Source organism: Camellia sinensis, chromosome 8, assembly GCF_055761805.1.
Source record: "Camellia sinensis isolate YWXY chromosome 8, ASM5576180v1, whole genome shotgun sequence".
In the NCBI taxonomy this organism is placed as follows: domain Eukaryota; kingdom Viridiplantae; phylum Streptophyta; class Magnoliopsida; order Ericales; family Theaceae; genus Camellia; species Camellia sinensis.
This window is the reverse complement of record NC_138968.1, coordinates 76,838,770-76,854,560: the sequence shown is the minus strand read 5'-3', so window position 1 is coordinate 76,854,560 and position 15,791 is coordinate 76,838,770.

Sequence of the window (15,791 nt, the reverse complement as noted above, 5' to 3'; positions counted from 1 at the left end):
GTTCCGAATGATGGATGATGCATGCTCGAGTTGCCTTGCGCAAAAATCCATTGCGATGCCCCGGTTCGCCTCTGTTTGCAATTGTTCTCGGGATGCGTGCCAAGCTCCGAGAGGCTACCGATTTCTGATTTGCTGCAACAGAGAGCAACAAAGGGGCATGGCAAAGTATTTTCACATATGTATGCATGACTACTCGTCAGGGAGTGTAGTCCTCGATCCTCGTGCCACCAATCACGCATCTCGATGCATGATGGCCGATGAGTCGATTTGCACGACTCAATATGAAATGAATGCACATTTGGACTCAACAAGGCCTAGACTCCATCATGGATAATCCGGAGTGTCGGCGACCAGGAATTGAGACACGTTCCGTCACTCGGAGTACGAAACGTACCTCATTTCCCGTGCTTGGGCTAACTCCTATCCCAAACACTATGCAATATGCATGATATGCATGAATGCAACCCTAACATGCAACCTAGCATACACAATGCTATGAAATGACATACACAATGCACAATGTAACGAGGCATACACAATGCTCTAACATACAACCTAGCATGCACAATGCTATGAAATGAAATGGCACACACCATGCACGATGGACTTACACCAACATGAGGGGACCTCAGCCACACTCACTTCAGTAGCCATTAGGTGAGAATGGGACTATCGAAATGCGTGCACACATGCACGCAAACTGAGGACCGATCCTAGGCATAACATGCAACTCTAACAAGGCATGGCAAGGGATGCGAGATGGCATACAAACTCACAAATTCCAGCACTGAAATATGATGCTAAACAGCCATGAAACATGGAAAAATGGCACTCGATGCATGAGATGAATCCCGAAACTCGAAACTAGGCACATGGAATGACTTATAGCTATACAAAGCATGCATTATTTTATCATGAAGTCTAAAGACAGAGCTAAGGCAGTCCCAAAACATGAACATTTTCAGTTCAAAGTATGGCCAAAAGATGCTAGCATGATGGACTAAAATAGCATGCAAGATTGGCTAGCAAACATGAGTTATATGGCAAGTATAGGATGCACATGGAATCTTACCAAACCAGCAAAAATCAGTGAATAAAATATGTGAAAATATGCCCAAATAACCATGGAGATGCAACCAATACACACAAAAATGATGAGCTCCTTTAGAGGGCCATGCAATGGATTATTAAGCACATACAAGGTGGACACTTAGCATGGCATAAACAACTATGAAAATCAAATATGGTAGTCTTAAAACTCACCAAATTAACCCTGGAAAGTGACTTCAAAGTATGCAAGATAGGGTCTCTTTGGAAGGCCAAAAATGATCACCAAACAAGTCAAGGTGAGAGGGGGTCACCCCCCTCTGATTTGGAGGCTCAAAATAGTGTGCTAGCCACTGAAAATCCACTGGATTTCAGTGGCTAGAATGCCAAACCAGGCATGCAACAAGAGCTTAGGTGTAAGGCTCAAAATAAGGGACAATCAAGCATACAAGGAAGCATATGACCTCAAAAAAGAAAATGCCCTTAATCAAACATGAAGATGATGTTAAAATGAGACTTTTTCCAGTTTATAACAAATCTCAAAAGTGAACACAAATAGGGATAATCTATTATGCAAAAATGGCTCTGAAAGAGAGATTAGACACAAGGGACAGCAGCTGGCCCCAAATAGCAAAGAACCCTTTAAAGGAGTTGAAGAGAGGCTCAAAACAAGGCATTTTACAGTTTATATCAAGTCTCTAAAATAAACACAAGCGATGCTAAAACAACATGCAAGAAAAAGGCCTAAAAGAGGGATAAAGAGACAAGTGGTAGCAGCTGGCCTCAAACAGAGGAGATTCCTTCAACAAAGTTTAAGAGGGGCTCAAAACAAGACATTTTACAGCTTATGACCAAGTCCAAAACAGCTCACAAATAAGACTAAAATACCATGCAAAAATAGGCCTAAAAGAGGGATTAAGCACAAAGGGTGAGGAGAAGACCTCAAACAGCAAAAAGTCCTTGATCAAACATGAAGAGGAGCTCAAAATATGACTATTTACAGTTCAGGTCGGAGCCCAAAAATTCTTGAAAATAAGACTAAGATATGATGCAAGATAAGGCCAAAAGAGGGAGATAGTGACTTACCCTTGTAGAGCCAACCTCCAGCAGCTTTTGGTCCAAGAATGTGAGCTCTCAACCTCTGAAAATCAGCTTCAAGGGGCTGGAATGGATGAGGGAGGTGGTAGGTTATGAGTTGGTGTGTAAATGGCCAAGGATAATGGACTTTAGAGCTTGGAAGGGAGAGCTATGGAGGAAGATGGTTGTGTGCCTTAGCAAAAATCTCTAACCCATAGAAATGAAGCTCAAGTGTTGGTTTTATAGAGGGAGAGAGGCCAAGGGAAAAGGGGGAGAAAACAATTCAAATTTCCCCCCAAAAGATAGACCCTCGGATACAGAATCTGGGGAAAAATAGCTGGCACAACTGGACTACACTTGGAGAGAGGATCATGGCCGACCAGGTTCAAAAGGTTCATGGGGCCGGCCGGCCACCCCCCATGGTCGGCCGACCAGGGGTCAAAAGGGTCAATCAAAATTACTGGCCGGCCACCCCAAAAAGGTGGCCTCCCATGTGTGCACAACAAAAATATGTGGTCAAAATCCAGAAAATATGAACCAGGAGAGAGAAAAACAAACTTTTTAGAGGGGTTCAAAAGGGTCAGAAACAATTACTGGCCGGCCTATTCACATTGGTGGCCTCCCAGGTGTATACAACACAAATATGGGGTTTAGGGCTAAATAAAGTGGCCCGGGAGTGGTCAACATTAGCTTTCTAGTGAGGAAAACGGGCGACGGAGAGCGATGAAGAAATAAAATTGGATTTTCAGATAAAAGTGGTGGCCTCCCACCCTTCTACAAGCTTTCTAACAATGAAAATAAGGTCTCCACTAAAAATGAACCAAAACGGATGCAGAACGGAGGTTCGGGGACCGAAACGCGCGGCCCGGGGGCCCCGAAAATGGGCTGTTAAGCACCAGAGGTGGCATTCGACCACGAAGTTGGTCTCTCGGGCCACAGTGTTCCTCAAAAGGGAGGAAATAAGGTGCATATCAAAAACCGGAGCAAACAGAGGTGGTTAGGCAGTCCCGAACCGAGGCACACGGCCGTCGGCTCCGAAAAACTAAAAACCGGGCTCCAAACGGGAAAAATGGCCTACGACCACGAAACATAGCCTACGGCCACTGAGAGATGATCTACGAGACCTCTCCCTCCCTTCGGGAAGAGAAAACAGAGAAAACAGAGCCTGGTTCGCAAACCGAGGCAAGGCACGAAAGAGTCCGGAAGTCCGAAGGCAAGGCTCGCAGCCGAGACTCCGCAACCTCAGAACGAGCACAATATGCGACATCACCAAGCGCTCAATCGGTGACGTCTGAGTCTTAAGGTCGGTCAAAAATGGAGTGTCTACAGTTGGGTTCTACTCTGTTTATCTTGTTGCTGACTATGTTGTAGCCATCAGCAAACATCATGAAGATAAATAGTATGCCTCTGAATTCATATCCTTTTTCTAGTGAACTTGAGTAGTTGTTCTTACAGTCGAAAATTTAACAAATGTAACTGTGGATGCATCTAATTTGTTGGCTTTCAGGCATGTTTGGGAATCAAAGGCTGATGAGGCATTTGCAATTTCTAAGGATACATGGAATGAACCACTTGGCTGTGGATTTGTTACATTTGGTTTATAATTTTGGATTTATTGATTTTATATATATTTGGTTTTATAACTTTAAAATATCTGGTTATATATTGAAGATTTTCATTTTGGATTTATTGATTCTATGTATATGTCATATTTATATATGGTAATACAAACATTTTATACTAGTAACAATCAAAGTCGTTATTCCTTTTCTATTGATGTAGGAGATGAAGAGTCAGTGTGATGAGAAAATATCCGATTTTGTCTTTTGTAAGACAAGAACAGTCTTTAAAAAAATAGTAAGTTTATTCATATGCTTCTAGTGGTTTCTGAATTAATTTGTGTTTTTATTTTTCAGGGCAGAAATTTCCTAGAGAGATGCAAAATATGGTTAAAGAATTCAAGAACTTAGTTTTTTCAAGTTTTGTTTTTCATTTTTTAATATATGTAATCACAGTTAAAAACTTTTTATTAATTCCTTTGTATATACTTTTGAACATTTAACTTTCATTTATGAAATATATGATATTATTACATTCAATATATGATTGTGATTCAAAATATAGTATATAGTGTGTATTACATTCTTCAAATGCGCATACAAAAATAATATTGATTATTCTTCAAATATGTCGAATTCTTTTTATTTTTATCACAGATTTTATTAGTTATTAATCATACTTAAAAGATGTGATCTAAATGTTTTTAATCCCACTTAAAAAATGTGATCTAAATGTTATTAATCACACTTAAAAAATATGTTCTAAATGATGTGATCTAAATATTATTAATCACACTTTAAAGATGTGATGAAATCTGACACTTAAAAAGTGTGATTAAAAATGACCCATTTTAATCACACTCCCAAAGATCATACTTTAATAAAACTTAAAATGTGTGATTAAAAAACATACATTATACAAAAAAAAATGTGAGCTTTATCTGTATTTGTAGTAATGTTTTTATTTTAAATAAAAAAATAAAAGACATATGTTATACAAAGCTCATTTGGGAACCACAAAAATATCAAAAGTCAACTTTTAATCCATTTTAGGTTATATCACCTCTCACATTTTTTTCATACATTTGAAAAAAATAAATTAAAAAAAAGTCAAAAAAATATACTTTTAATTATCTTCTCAGATCTCCTAAAATTATAAAAGTTAAAAAAAATAATTGTAACACAATGATAAAAAGTAATTTAAAAGGGTGGCGACAGGTCACGAAAATAGAAAAAAAGTTACTTTTTCCGTCCCAAAATATTAGTCTCTTATTTTATTTTTTATTGTCTCAAAATATTAGTCTTTTTTTAAAAATCAAGAATTAAAATAATATGATTCTCTTAAATTCATTAATATAAAAGTACTATTATGACAATTGATATTTTTTTTAAAAAATATACTATCAAAAAATAATTTAAAAAAATTAATATTTTTAAAATATAATAATTATACTATAAAAAAAGGGTTAAATACTCTAAAATAAACTATTAATTTAAGACGGAAATAGTAAACTTTTTAAATTGTATATATAATAAAATAAAATAAATAAAGTGCGTAGACAATCCCAAGGCATGTTGTAATTACCCAAGACAAATCCCAATTTGCACCTTGGCTTGGTAGCGCAATACGACGACAAATTGGGCTCAATATTGTCCCTAAAAAGACCTAGGTAACCTATCTTGTCCCTAAAAACACTTTTCATATGAACACGTTCGGGCGTCTCAAAAGAAAAAAAAGACAAACCCTGCAAGGACAACCTTGTAATTGAAATAGAGAACTAGAAAAAAAAAAAAAAAAAAAATTTCTTTATTTAGGTCTTCTCTAGAAATAAGTTATTTTAATAATTTTTTTTAATAAAAAAAATATGTAAAAAAATAAATAAAATAATATAATAATTTATAATAACTTTTTAATTTTTTTATTAAAATATATAGTCTCGAAACGAGACCTAAGTAATCAAATAATTGAATTAGACCTATATTTTATTACAGTCTTTCTATTAAGCACACAATAGTTACTATTGTGCAGTTAATTGGACTCATTTTAGAATTTATTTTGATAATTTAAATCGTTCACTTTTTAAAATATATCGAATAAAACATACCTGCAAAAAGTAAGTTAATCAGATATTGGTAGCTTTTTCATCAAATCATATTTGTATCTAAAAACTAAATGATAATCAATAGTTTTTTTATTAAATCATATTTGTATCTAACAAAAATGAATGGTAAGTGTAATTTGAAGTATAAAACAGAATACCAAAGTAATTTGAGAAAAGGGATACAGATATCCAATTAATTTGACTTTTGTAAATATATTTTACTCAATATACTTTAAAAAGTGAACAATTTAGATTATCAAAAGTATTATAATGAACCCAATTACACAACAGTAAGTGTTGTGCGCCACTCCAAACCACATTTTCCAACTCCAAAATCTCTTACATTTTGAAGAGGTAGTAACATTTAACTTAGCAATTGTGTTACGGTAATTTTCGAAGGCTAGCAAAATATTCAAAATCCCTATATGAGACTTATATGTGACTTTTAAATGTACATGAAACTCATGAGATAGTGCACCTCCCACCTTTATGTTCAAATTTTTCGTTAGGCATTTACTTGATTGTGTGGTTTTGGGCATTTCATAATCGAGATTAGAATCCAATATATATATATATATATATTTGAGTACAAAAAAATTATTTAATTTTTTTTTTGGGAATAACTACATTCACCAAGAATAAAAAACTTTTTCTTTATTATGCATGAATTTACAAAGAAACTTTTTTAATATAAGAATAATAAATGTAAAAACTAAGAATAGAAAGTCTCAATACCTGTGCATCTAGCAAATCATTATTTTCAATGTGCAACTCATTATCTTATAATATTTCACAAAAAAAAAAAATAAAATAAAACAAAACAAAACAAAACAAAAAACAAAAAGCAAAAGAAAAAACAGCAACAACTTTTTAGTGGGGTCAAGTTCTTATCTTTTATTTTCCATAAAAAAATTATTATTTTTTATGAATTAATTACAACGCAAGTGTCATTGGGCCCGTTTGGTAGAGCTGTGGGAAAGTGATTTAACTCATAACTTAACAGCCTATAACTTATAACTGTAAACATAAGCTGATTTTTTACTTATAAATTAAGGTTCTTCTCCCCCACTCAAAGAATAAGTTGATTTTTGACTTACAAAAAGTTACAAGCTGCATTGTTAAGCTGAACCAAACACATCAAAATAGTTTAAATTAAGTTAAAAGTTGAAACACTACAAGAAAAAGCGTTTTTGGCGACCAAAATTTCATTTTTCGTCGCTGAAAGTAGTAGAAATGGCGACTAAAGTGGAATTAGTCGCCAAAATTGAACACTTTTGCCGACTAAAAGACTTTAGTCGCCGAATACAATAGTTTTAGCGACTAAAAGGCAGTTTAGTCGCCGAATGTAGGGGTTTTAACGACTAAAGGTTGTTTAGTAGCCAAAAGTGACGGTTTTTGGCGACTAAAATAATTTAGTAGTCAAAAGTGATGGTTTTGGCGACTAAAAAGCAGATTGGTCGCCGATTGTAGGTGTTTTGCCGACTAAAAACAGATTGGTCGCTGAAAGTGAAGCTTTTTGGCTACAAAAAAAAAATTAGTAGCTAAAAACTGAGTATTGGCGACTAAAATTCAGTTTAGTAGCCAAAAGGGGACGTTTTTGGCGACTAAAAATAGGTTTCGTCGCCAAAACTGTAGATTTTTAATTGGAACTTCTTTTTTTAGCAACAAAAAAATAATTAGTAGCCCAAAATAATAGAATTGGCAACTAAATAATGGTTTTAGTCACCAAAAGTGGCCTAAATTTTTTTTAGTAAATAATTTATTTTTTACATAAATTATATTTGAATTAAAAAAATTATATTTATAAATATTATTTTGTATTAATAGCGGTTAATATATATATATATAAATAATATATATTGCATATATATTAATGTGATGATGTTGTGGCATAGTGGAGGGAGTGTTTGGCAAAAGGTTTGGAATGTGGTGGTGGGATGTCTCAGGTTCGAAACTTGCAAGCAACACAAGTTCAAATTTTTTTTTTAAAAATATGCTTTTGGCGACTAAAACAGGTGGTCGCCAAAAGCTTTAGTATTGGCGACGAAAAAAATAGTCGGCAAATGTATAAATTAAAAAAAAAATTCACTATTGGCGACTAAAACTTTAGTCGCCAAATGTATAATTTAAAAAATATAAATGAGCTTTGGCGACGAAAATTTTAGTCGCTACAGAGTTTGTTTTTGGCGACTAAAAGTGGGTTAGTCACCCATACCTTCCGCAACAGTTTTCCAACGACAAACATGGCGACTAAAAAATTTAGTCGGGAAAACCCAAAATCTGACTTTTGGCGACTAAAAAATCACTTTTGGCGACTAAAAATTTAGTCGCCAAATGTGTATTTTTTTGTAGTGAAATAAGTTGAAAATAAACCCCACCAAACAGGACTGTTATACTTTACAAGGTTATAAAAGTTCTCTTATGTGTGATTGTCTTCGTGACTTAAAATTTATGATTACTCCTAATTCATTTTAATCCTAGTTCAAAAATGGCATCATATATCATGTTCAACTACTCTTGTTGACCAAAGAAAATTAATAATGACTTCTAAGTTCCAACAATTTCTCAACTATGATAAGACGATGGCCTTTACTTTTTTCAAACAAAAATGGATTAACAAAGGGTATTTAGGTATTAAATGAGTCTGATTTCAAATTCAAGTCTATAGAGAGATATTAGTCTAAGTATTAATATACTAACCACTATCTTGTAAAAATAAAAAATAAAATAAAAAAAGAATAAGCCATTATAAAACTTGAAGAGTAAATAACTATTTATTTATGTTATTATATCTTATTAATTGATGTATTAGTTTAATTATTATTAAAAATAAACATGAGTGACGTGATTTGTTACACTAATATTATATTGACAATTAAGATAATATTATAGTGGGCCCACCAACAAGACTAATTGATTTGATAACAACTTTGTGTCAAATTAAGAGTGCAGTGATTTGAATTAATATTTCATTTTGATACAAAATTTTATATTTCATATATCTATTTGAATTTTTTTCTTTTACTTCGAGAGTTTTATTATATTAATTATATAATATTTTTAAATTTTTATTATTATGATCATAATTTAATAAATTCTATTGTAAATATATTTAAATAAAAAAAATAAAAAATAAAACAAAACCCTCCATGTGTCTATGGTAAGTGATGCCCGAAGTGCATTTCAAAGCACTTCTTCCAATACTAGTCGGGATCATTAACATGATGCGGTCAAAGCACTTCCTCTACAGTGTGACTCGTTAGCACATTCCGACATCAGAGGTAGTGAGTGATTGGGCCCGTCCTAAAGCGCGTATTTTTATCTGTGTCTAGTCTCGTATATATATATTAAGGGACATTAATATTAGAAATTTTTTTAAAAGGTATTTGATTTTAAGATTTTATATATATATATATAATATTTTCATAAAGAAAATTGGATTCAGATAAATTTTTTAAACAAATTTCGGTCCTGATACATAGAAAATTCAATATTTATATAGAAATAAAAGGATTTTTCACTTTGGAAATGAAAGCAATGAAAGAGGAATTTATGGCTTTCGGAATCTTACCTTCTCTAAAAAAAAATTGTAAAATTTTTCTAATTTTATAAAAAAAATTTGAAACTTCTCTAATATGATCAGAGATAAATTGCAAAATTTCTTAGGAATGATTAGAGATAAATTTCATCAAGAGATCTTAACTAATAAAAAAAATATATCTTAAATATCTCCTACTACATAAAGTTAGAGATGGATGTTTGACTGATGTTCCCTTCACATTAATGTAAATTTTCCATTATTGGGCCATATTTGAAAGTAAGTAAAATTTTATTAATTTTAGGATAAATTACACTTTGTCCTTTTTATGTATAGTCATTTTTTTAGTTTAACCCTTAAAGTTTATTTTTCTCACTTCAGCCTTTCATGTTTCTAGTTTTTTTTTTTTTTTTTTTAGTTTACTCCTAAAGCTAATTTCTGTTAAACATTAGACAGAAAATAATACATTAACAATCACGTGACATAAAAATATTTTATTATAGATAACTCACACCTCTCATATAAACTCAAACGCTAATATAATAATATATTTTTATATTATACGATAGTTAATGTGACATTTTTTGTCTAATTTTAAATGAAAATTAATTTGAGGTGTAAATTAAAAAAAATAAAATATAAAGAGTCAAAACAAAAAAAAAAAAACTTGAAGGATTAAAATAAAAAAATGACCAAACATATTTTTAATTATTTGATTGTATAATATTTTTTTTATTTTTTCAGAGAATATTATTGATAGAAAGGTGTTTTTGAATGGACTATCTTCACTATCATCCATTCCATTTGTCAGGTACGTTGCTTTTAGCCTATGACTCTATTTGGTAGGGCTTATTTTCAGCTTATTTTAACTTTTAGCTTAATTTAAGCTATTTTGATGTGTTTGGTTCAGCTTAACAATACAGCTTATAACTTTTTATTAGTCAAAAATCAACTTATTCTTTGAGTGGGGGAAGAAAAGCTTAATTTATAAGTCAAAAATTAGCTTATGTTCACAGTTATAAGCTATTAAATTATAAGTTATAATCACTTTCCCACAGCTCTACCAAACGGGGCCTATACGACCAACGAACGGATTATTCAGGGGCAATTTGGAAAGATTAGTTTTTTAGATTTTTTTTTTAAAATTTTTTTGAGCCACATCATTTCTTTATTTTTTTACATAAAAAAATGACCAAACATATTTTTAATTATTTGATTGTATAATATTTTTTTATTTTTTCAGAGAATATTATTGATAGAAAGGTGTTTTTGAATGGACTATCTTCACTATCATCCAATCCATTTGTCAGGTAAATTGCATTCGGAATAATGTTTGAGGGCCCGAAATTAGTGGCTCGAATTTGGCTCAAAACCCAAAACGACGTCGTTTTGGGTTTTGATTTTTTTTTTTTTTTTTTCTTCTTCTTCCTTCCTCTTCTTTCTTTTCTTCTTCTTCTTCTTCGTTTTGAACCTGAGAAGCAGAGGCGAGAGAGAGAAACAGAGGGGAGAGGTGGGAGCTCGTTGTCGGTCGTCGGCCAATCGTCGCAGCTCGTCGGTCGTCGGCCGATCGTCGCCTTTGCCTCCGCCCGCCTCCGCCTCTGCCTCTGCCTCCGCCCGCCTCCACCTCAGCCTCCAGCCCTATTTTTAGGGCCCCCTCCAGTTCTGCTTCTCCTTCTCTTCTTCTTCTTCTTCTTCTTCTTCTTCTTCTTCTTCCTCCTTCTTCTCAAATTCGAGCCAAATTTGGCTCGAAACCCTTTCGGGCTCTGTAGCAGAGCTGCTTTCAGAATACAACAAACGAACGGATTATTTAGGGGCAACAACAATGATTTAGACCACTAAAAAATATATTATTAATAACACTAATATATTAAGAATGATAATAAAAAAAAAAAAAAAGCATAGAAAGTGAGCGGGGTCTACTGCCACATCATTAGTGCTCCTTCTAGTGATCCCTTTTTAGTGCTCCCAAACATTTTTCTTAGGGGCAATTTGGAAAGATTAGTTTAGTTTTTTTTTTTTAATTCTTTTGAGCCACATCATTTCTTTATTGTTTTACATAAAAAAGTAAAAAAAAAGCCAAAAAATTATTTTTTTTACCATCTTCTCAAAACACCACTTAACACTTGTTTGGCATAATAATTTGGGGTTAAAATACTCATAAAAAGACAAAATAGATTAAAATACAAAATGTCACATTTAAATTATAATCATTTTATTTTTTTCTTTTATAAAAGTCAAAAAAATTAAAAAGTCTATCACACACAACCCTTTTTAACCCCAAGGTAATATAGTCAAAAAGTTTAAAAGTTAATTCACATCCCAAATGAACCTTTAAGGGTCATGCTATGCATGCAGGTGATGTCATAATTCATACTTTATTTATTAAAGTAGTAAAATTTGTTATTTATGTGATTTCAACTCGGGCGAGCTCAAACTATATTGCAAAAAAAAGAGAGCAAAGGGTAGCATGTAGAAATTCATTTTTTTTTTAATAACCGAATGTCCAGGTCAATGCGAATCTCAACAAATTTTGGGGACCAATCATGCCGCTCACTTATGAGAGCTTTAAGTATTGAGGGGTGGTTTGGGATGATCTAAATAAATATACTTTTTGACTTTTTACGAAAAGATGTGCAGAAAAATAGAGAGATAATATGATGAAAAAAAGATAAAAAGATAAAAAATGTATACTTATTAGTACATCCCAAACAAAACCTAAATCTAAAATTTAGAGAAAGTACACTCTTAAATCTCAAGTGGTATCCACTAGCCAAACTTTTTTTTAAACAGGACCCACTAGGCAAACTCATCCATTGAACAAACCTTTGCTTCATCAAAAGAAGAAAAGATTAAAAAGAATTAAAATAAATTGAATTGAACTTTGTTTTTCAATTACAATCACCACTTCTTGTAACAGCTGTCGTGCCACGTTATCACTAGCCACTAACTCCCTTAGTAACTAAGAAATAACACTGTTATTTTCGAGAAAAAAAAGTTACATAATTAAAATAAGTTGAATAATCGAAGTTGACATGAAAGCAAAATTTTCTAAAATCATTTTTTTTTTCAATAAAACATGTTACTTTTAGCATCCACGTGAAAAAAGATGGAAACTGAAGATAACAGAGTTCCAAATTCTGACTTTTTTTTTTTTTTTAATCAGTAAAAAGAAAAGTTAGGTGTAAGTGTTACCTATGAAAGGTGCAATTGTTACGTAATTTGCTAAACATGTTCATAATGGCCTTAACCTTTTGAATTTTACTTTAGTAATGGTGTACTCATTTTATTTATTTTATTTTATTTATTTGTTAATATGCATGTTATGTTATCTTGATCAGTCAAAAAGATAAAATAAATTTTTATACTTTTCAAGTATGTCAAAGTCATTTTAATTACTAATGAATTTTTATTTATTTTTTTGACTAACCTTTGACACATTCCACTTGTACTTGACATTCATATCATTTGTACTCAAATAACACGCATTATTTTTTATTTAAAAAAAAATTACACATACAACACTTGCACCTCACTTAAGAAAAAATAAATATATAAATAAAACCACTCCTCCATCAAACCACAAATCAATTTATACCCTTTCAAGCAAAAGAGCATACACCCATCATCATGATATTGAATTAGGGTTGAGTTTCATGTCAATACCCAAAATCTAAACTCCTAAACAAACGGTCACTCCTCATTTCTCTTTTTTTACCTTTTCTAGTTGACTCACTCATCTTCATGCATTTTTTTTTCTATAAATTTTAATTTGTCTAAATTAAATTATAGACATTAGATTAAAGTAGCATCATTGAAAAAGTCATCTTTAGGCATTTTAATCAAATATTATGTCAATTGCAATGATTTTTTTAGTGTGTTATAGAGAGGAAGTTATAACAGAGTTGTTGGGGTGAGTAAACAAATCCTAGTTGAAAACAAAGAGAATGAAATGACCTGAAGGAGATAGTCATCCTAGTGGGAACAAATCCTCCTTAATCCATGCTTTTTCATTCTTTCTTTTCTGTCATGTGACAACCCTGTTCCGTATTATGTTAATTGATCTTAATTATGATTGTGAATATATGCTTGACATGGCTTTGAGTGATAATCACATGATTATATATGTTTTTGTATTTCTATCTGTTCACGGTAGGAACATCTGTTTGAATTTCTACTTTAGAATTTTAATTGAAGGCCATAGAGGCATTAAAAATTGAAATTGACTATGCCATTGTGAATAGCGTAATTTTTAGAGTCTACGGTGAAATTTAATTGAAAATTTATTTGGATCAAAATAATTAGATTCAGAATGATTAAATTAGAGCATTATAACTTAGCTTTAATCAAATTTGATTAGGCAAACATATATAAGGGGCCCTATTACACTTAACCTCATTCCTTTTTTTGAGCTCAACCTGAAAATCACACTCTAGAGAGAGAGAGAGAGAGAGAGAGAGAGAGGGCTGGTTCTAGAGAGAGAAAGAGGAAGAATTGTGTATTTTGGCTCAAAGTTTGTAAATTTGGAAGCTACACTCAAGATTTAACTACATTTGTGAAGATTGGAGCTCATAGGTGAGTAATTGAGCATGAATTCATGACTTTGAGTTGTAATTATGTGAGCTCAAAGATGAATTGTAATCAAAAGTGTGAATTGAGTTGAATATGAAGTTGATATGTATATGCATAGAGAGAATTACCATGAATTTGTATAATCTAACATGTAGCATGTTAATTATGAAAAATTGAGTGTTGAATCATACGTGCAAGCATGGTTTTGTTGAGCTTTATGAGTATAAACATCACTTGTACCATTTGAAATGGTATTGGGGTCTATATGCATGTATAATTCATGAAGTTATGGAGTTTGGTTATATGTGTATTGAAGTTTAATTATGAAGCTATGTGTCTTGTTGAGATGATTTGAGAAGTGGATCATGGTTTTGAGCAGTTGGTCTCAAATCTCCTATGTTCTCATGTTGTTTAATGCTTCCCATGTTTTTGTACAAAGGATATGAGTTTTGAACATTTGAAGATGTGTTTTGAGCTTCAAACAAAGTTGTGGAAAACCTAGAATTCGACCTGTCCACTCGAGCGTGGAAAGCGCCGCTCGAGCGTGAATTTCTAGCTCTCAGAACTTTTGCAGTCATTGGTGTCTGCTCGAGCGAGTAGAGTCACGCTCGAGCGCCCATCCACATATTTTTGACTCTCAGCTCGAGCGTCCGAAGTCACGCTCGAGGGCAGAAATGAGGCAACCAGTGCTTTTACAGACCAAAAGAGATCTGCTCGAGCAGGAAGCCCTGTTTCTGAAATTTTGAAAAGGATGTTTGGTGTTTCATTTTCCGTTCTTTTTCATTTCTAAGCACTCTTAGACATGTATTGAGCATTGTGAATGGATTAAGAAGATAAGAAAGAGGCCTAAGAGGAGTGTATAAATTAAAAACGGATTAAATAACTTGTGACCCAATATGTGTTATATATTGTGTAGGGTTGAGCACAAGGACGAATCCACCGGCAAAACACTGTGAGTAATATCTTAGTAAAGATATTTTGAAGTATGCTATTTGTCCAATTACTTACTCCTATTTGAGTTGCTTAAGTTTGTCAATTTGAATTATGGACAAATAATCGTTATGCCATATGATTGGACCAAAGGCCGTCGGATACGATTGATTGGGCCAAAGGCCGTCGGACATGATTGATTGGGCCAAAGGCCGTTGGATACGAATGATTGGGCCAAATGCCGTCGGATATGATTGATTGGGCCAAAGGCCGTTGGACATGAATGATTGAGCCAAAGGCCGTCGGACATGAATGATTGGGCCAAAGGCCGTTGGACATGAATGATTGGGCCAAAGGCCGTCGGACATGAATGATTGGGCCAAAGACCGTTGGACATGAATGAATTGGGCCTGAGGCCGTCTGTTAAGGACGAAGTGGGCCAAAGGCCATTTGATATATTTGGGCTTGAAACCGTTTAATGTACCAATAGAAATGTAAATGGGCCTAAGGCCGTTTGATATATCTGTTTCGAATTTCATTCATGTAACTTCTTTATTTGATATTATGCACTTTGCTTTCGCTCAATCTCATTCATGTGTATGTAGGTGAGCAAAGAGATGTTCAAATCCAGCCTTGGTGAAGTTATGTGAGAAAATCAAGTTTTGTGGAGTTAGCCCAAACGTCTCACGCACGAGACTTGTTTGTTTCTTTTGTCTTTTTGTTGTTACTTTGGTGAAAATGTTAAATCACCATGTACATAAGCTTTTGGTTTGGCTGACTATGATTTGAATGATCCTGTTGTGTCAAACTTATACGTTAATTCCCTTTTGATGTGGGTTATTAACGAATATATGTGAAATGTTATGATGTGCCATGTAAGCACAGCTTTATGGACAAAATTTTTAAGTTGCTTTCGTTTTGGCCCCTTTACTCTGTCGATATATGTCTAATCAGGTTTGAGGCCGTAAG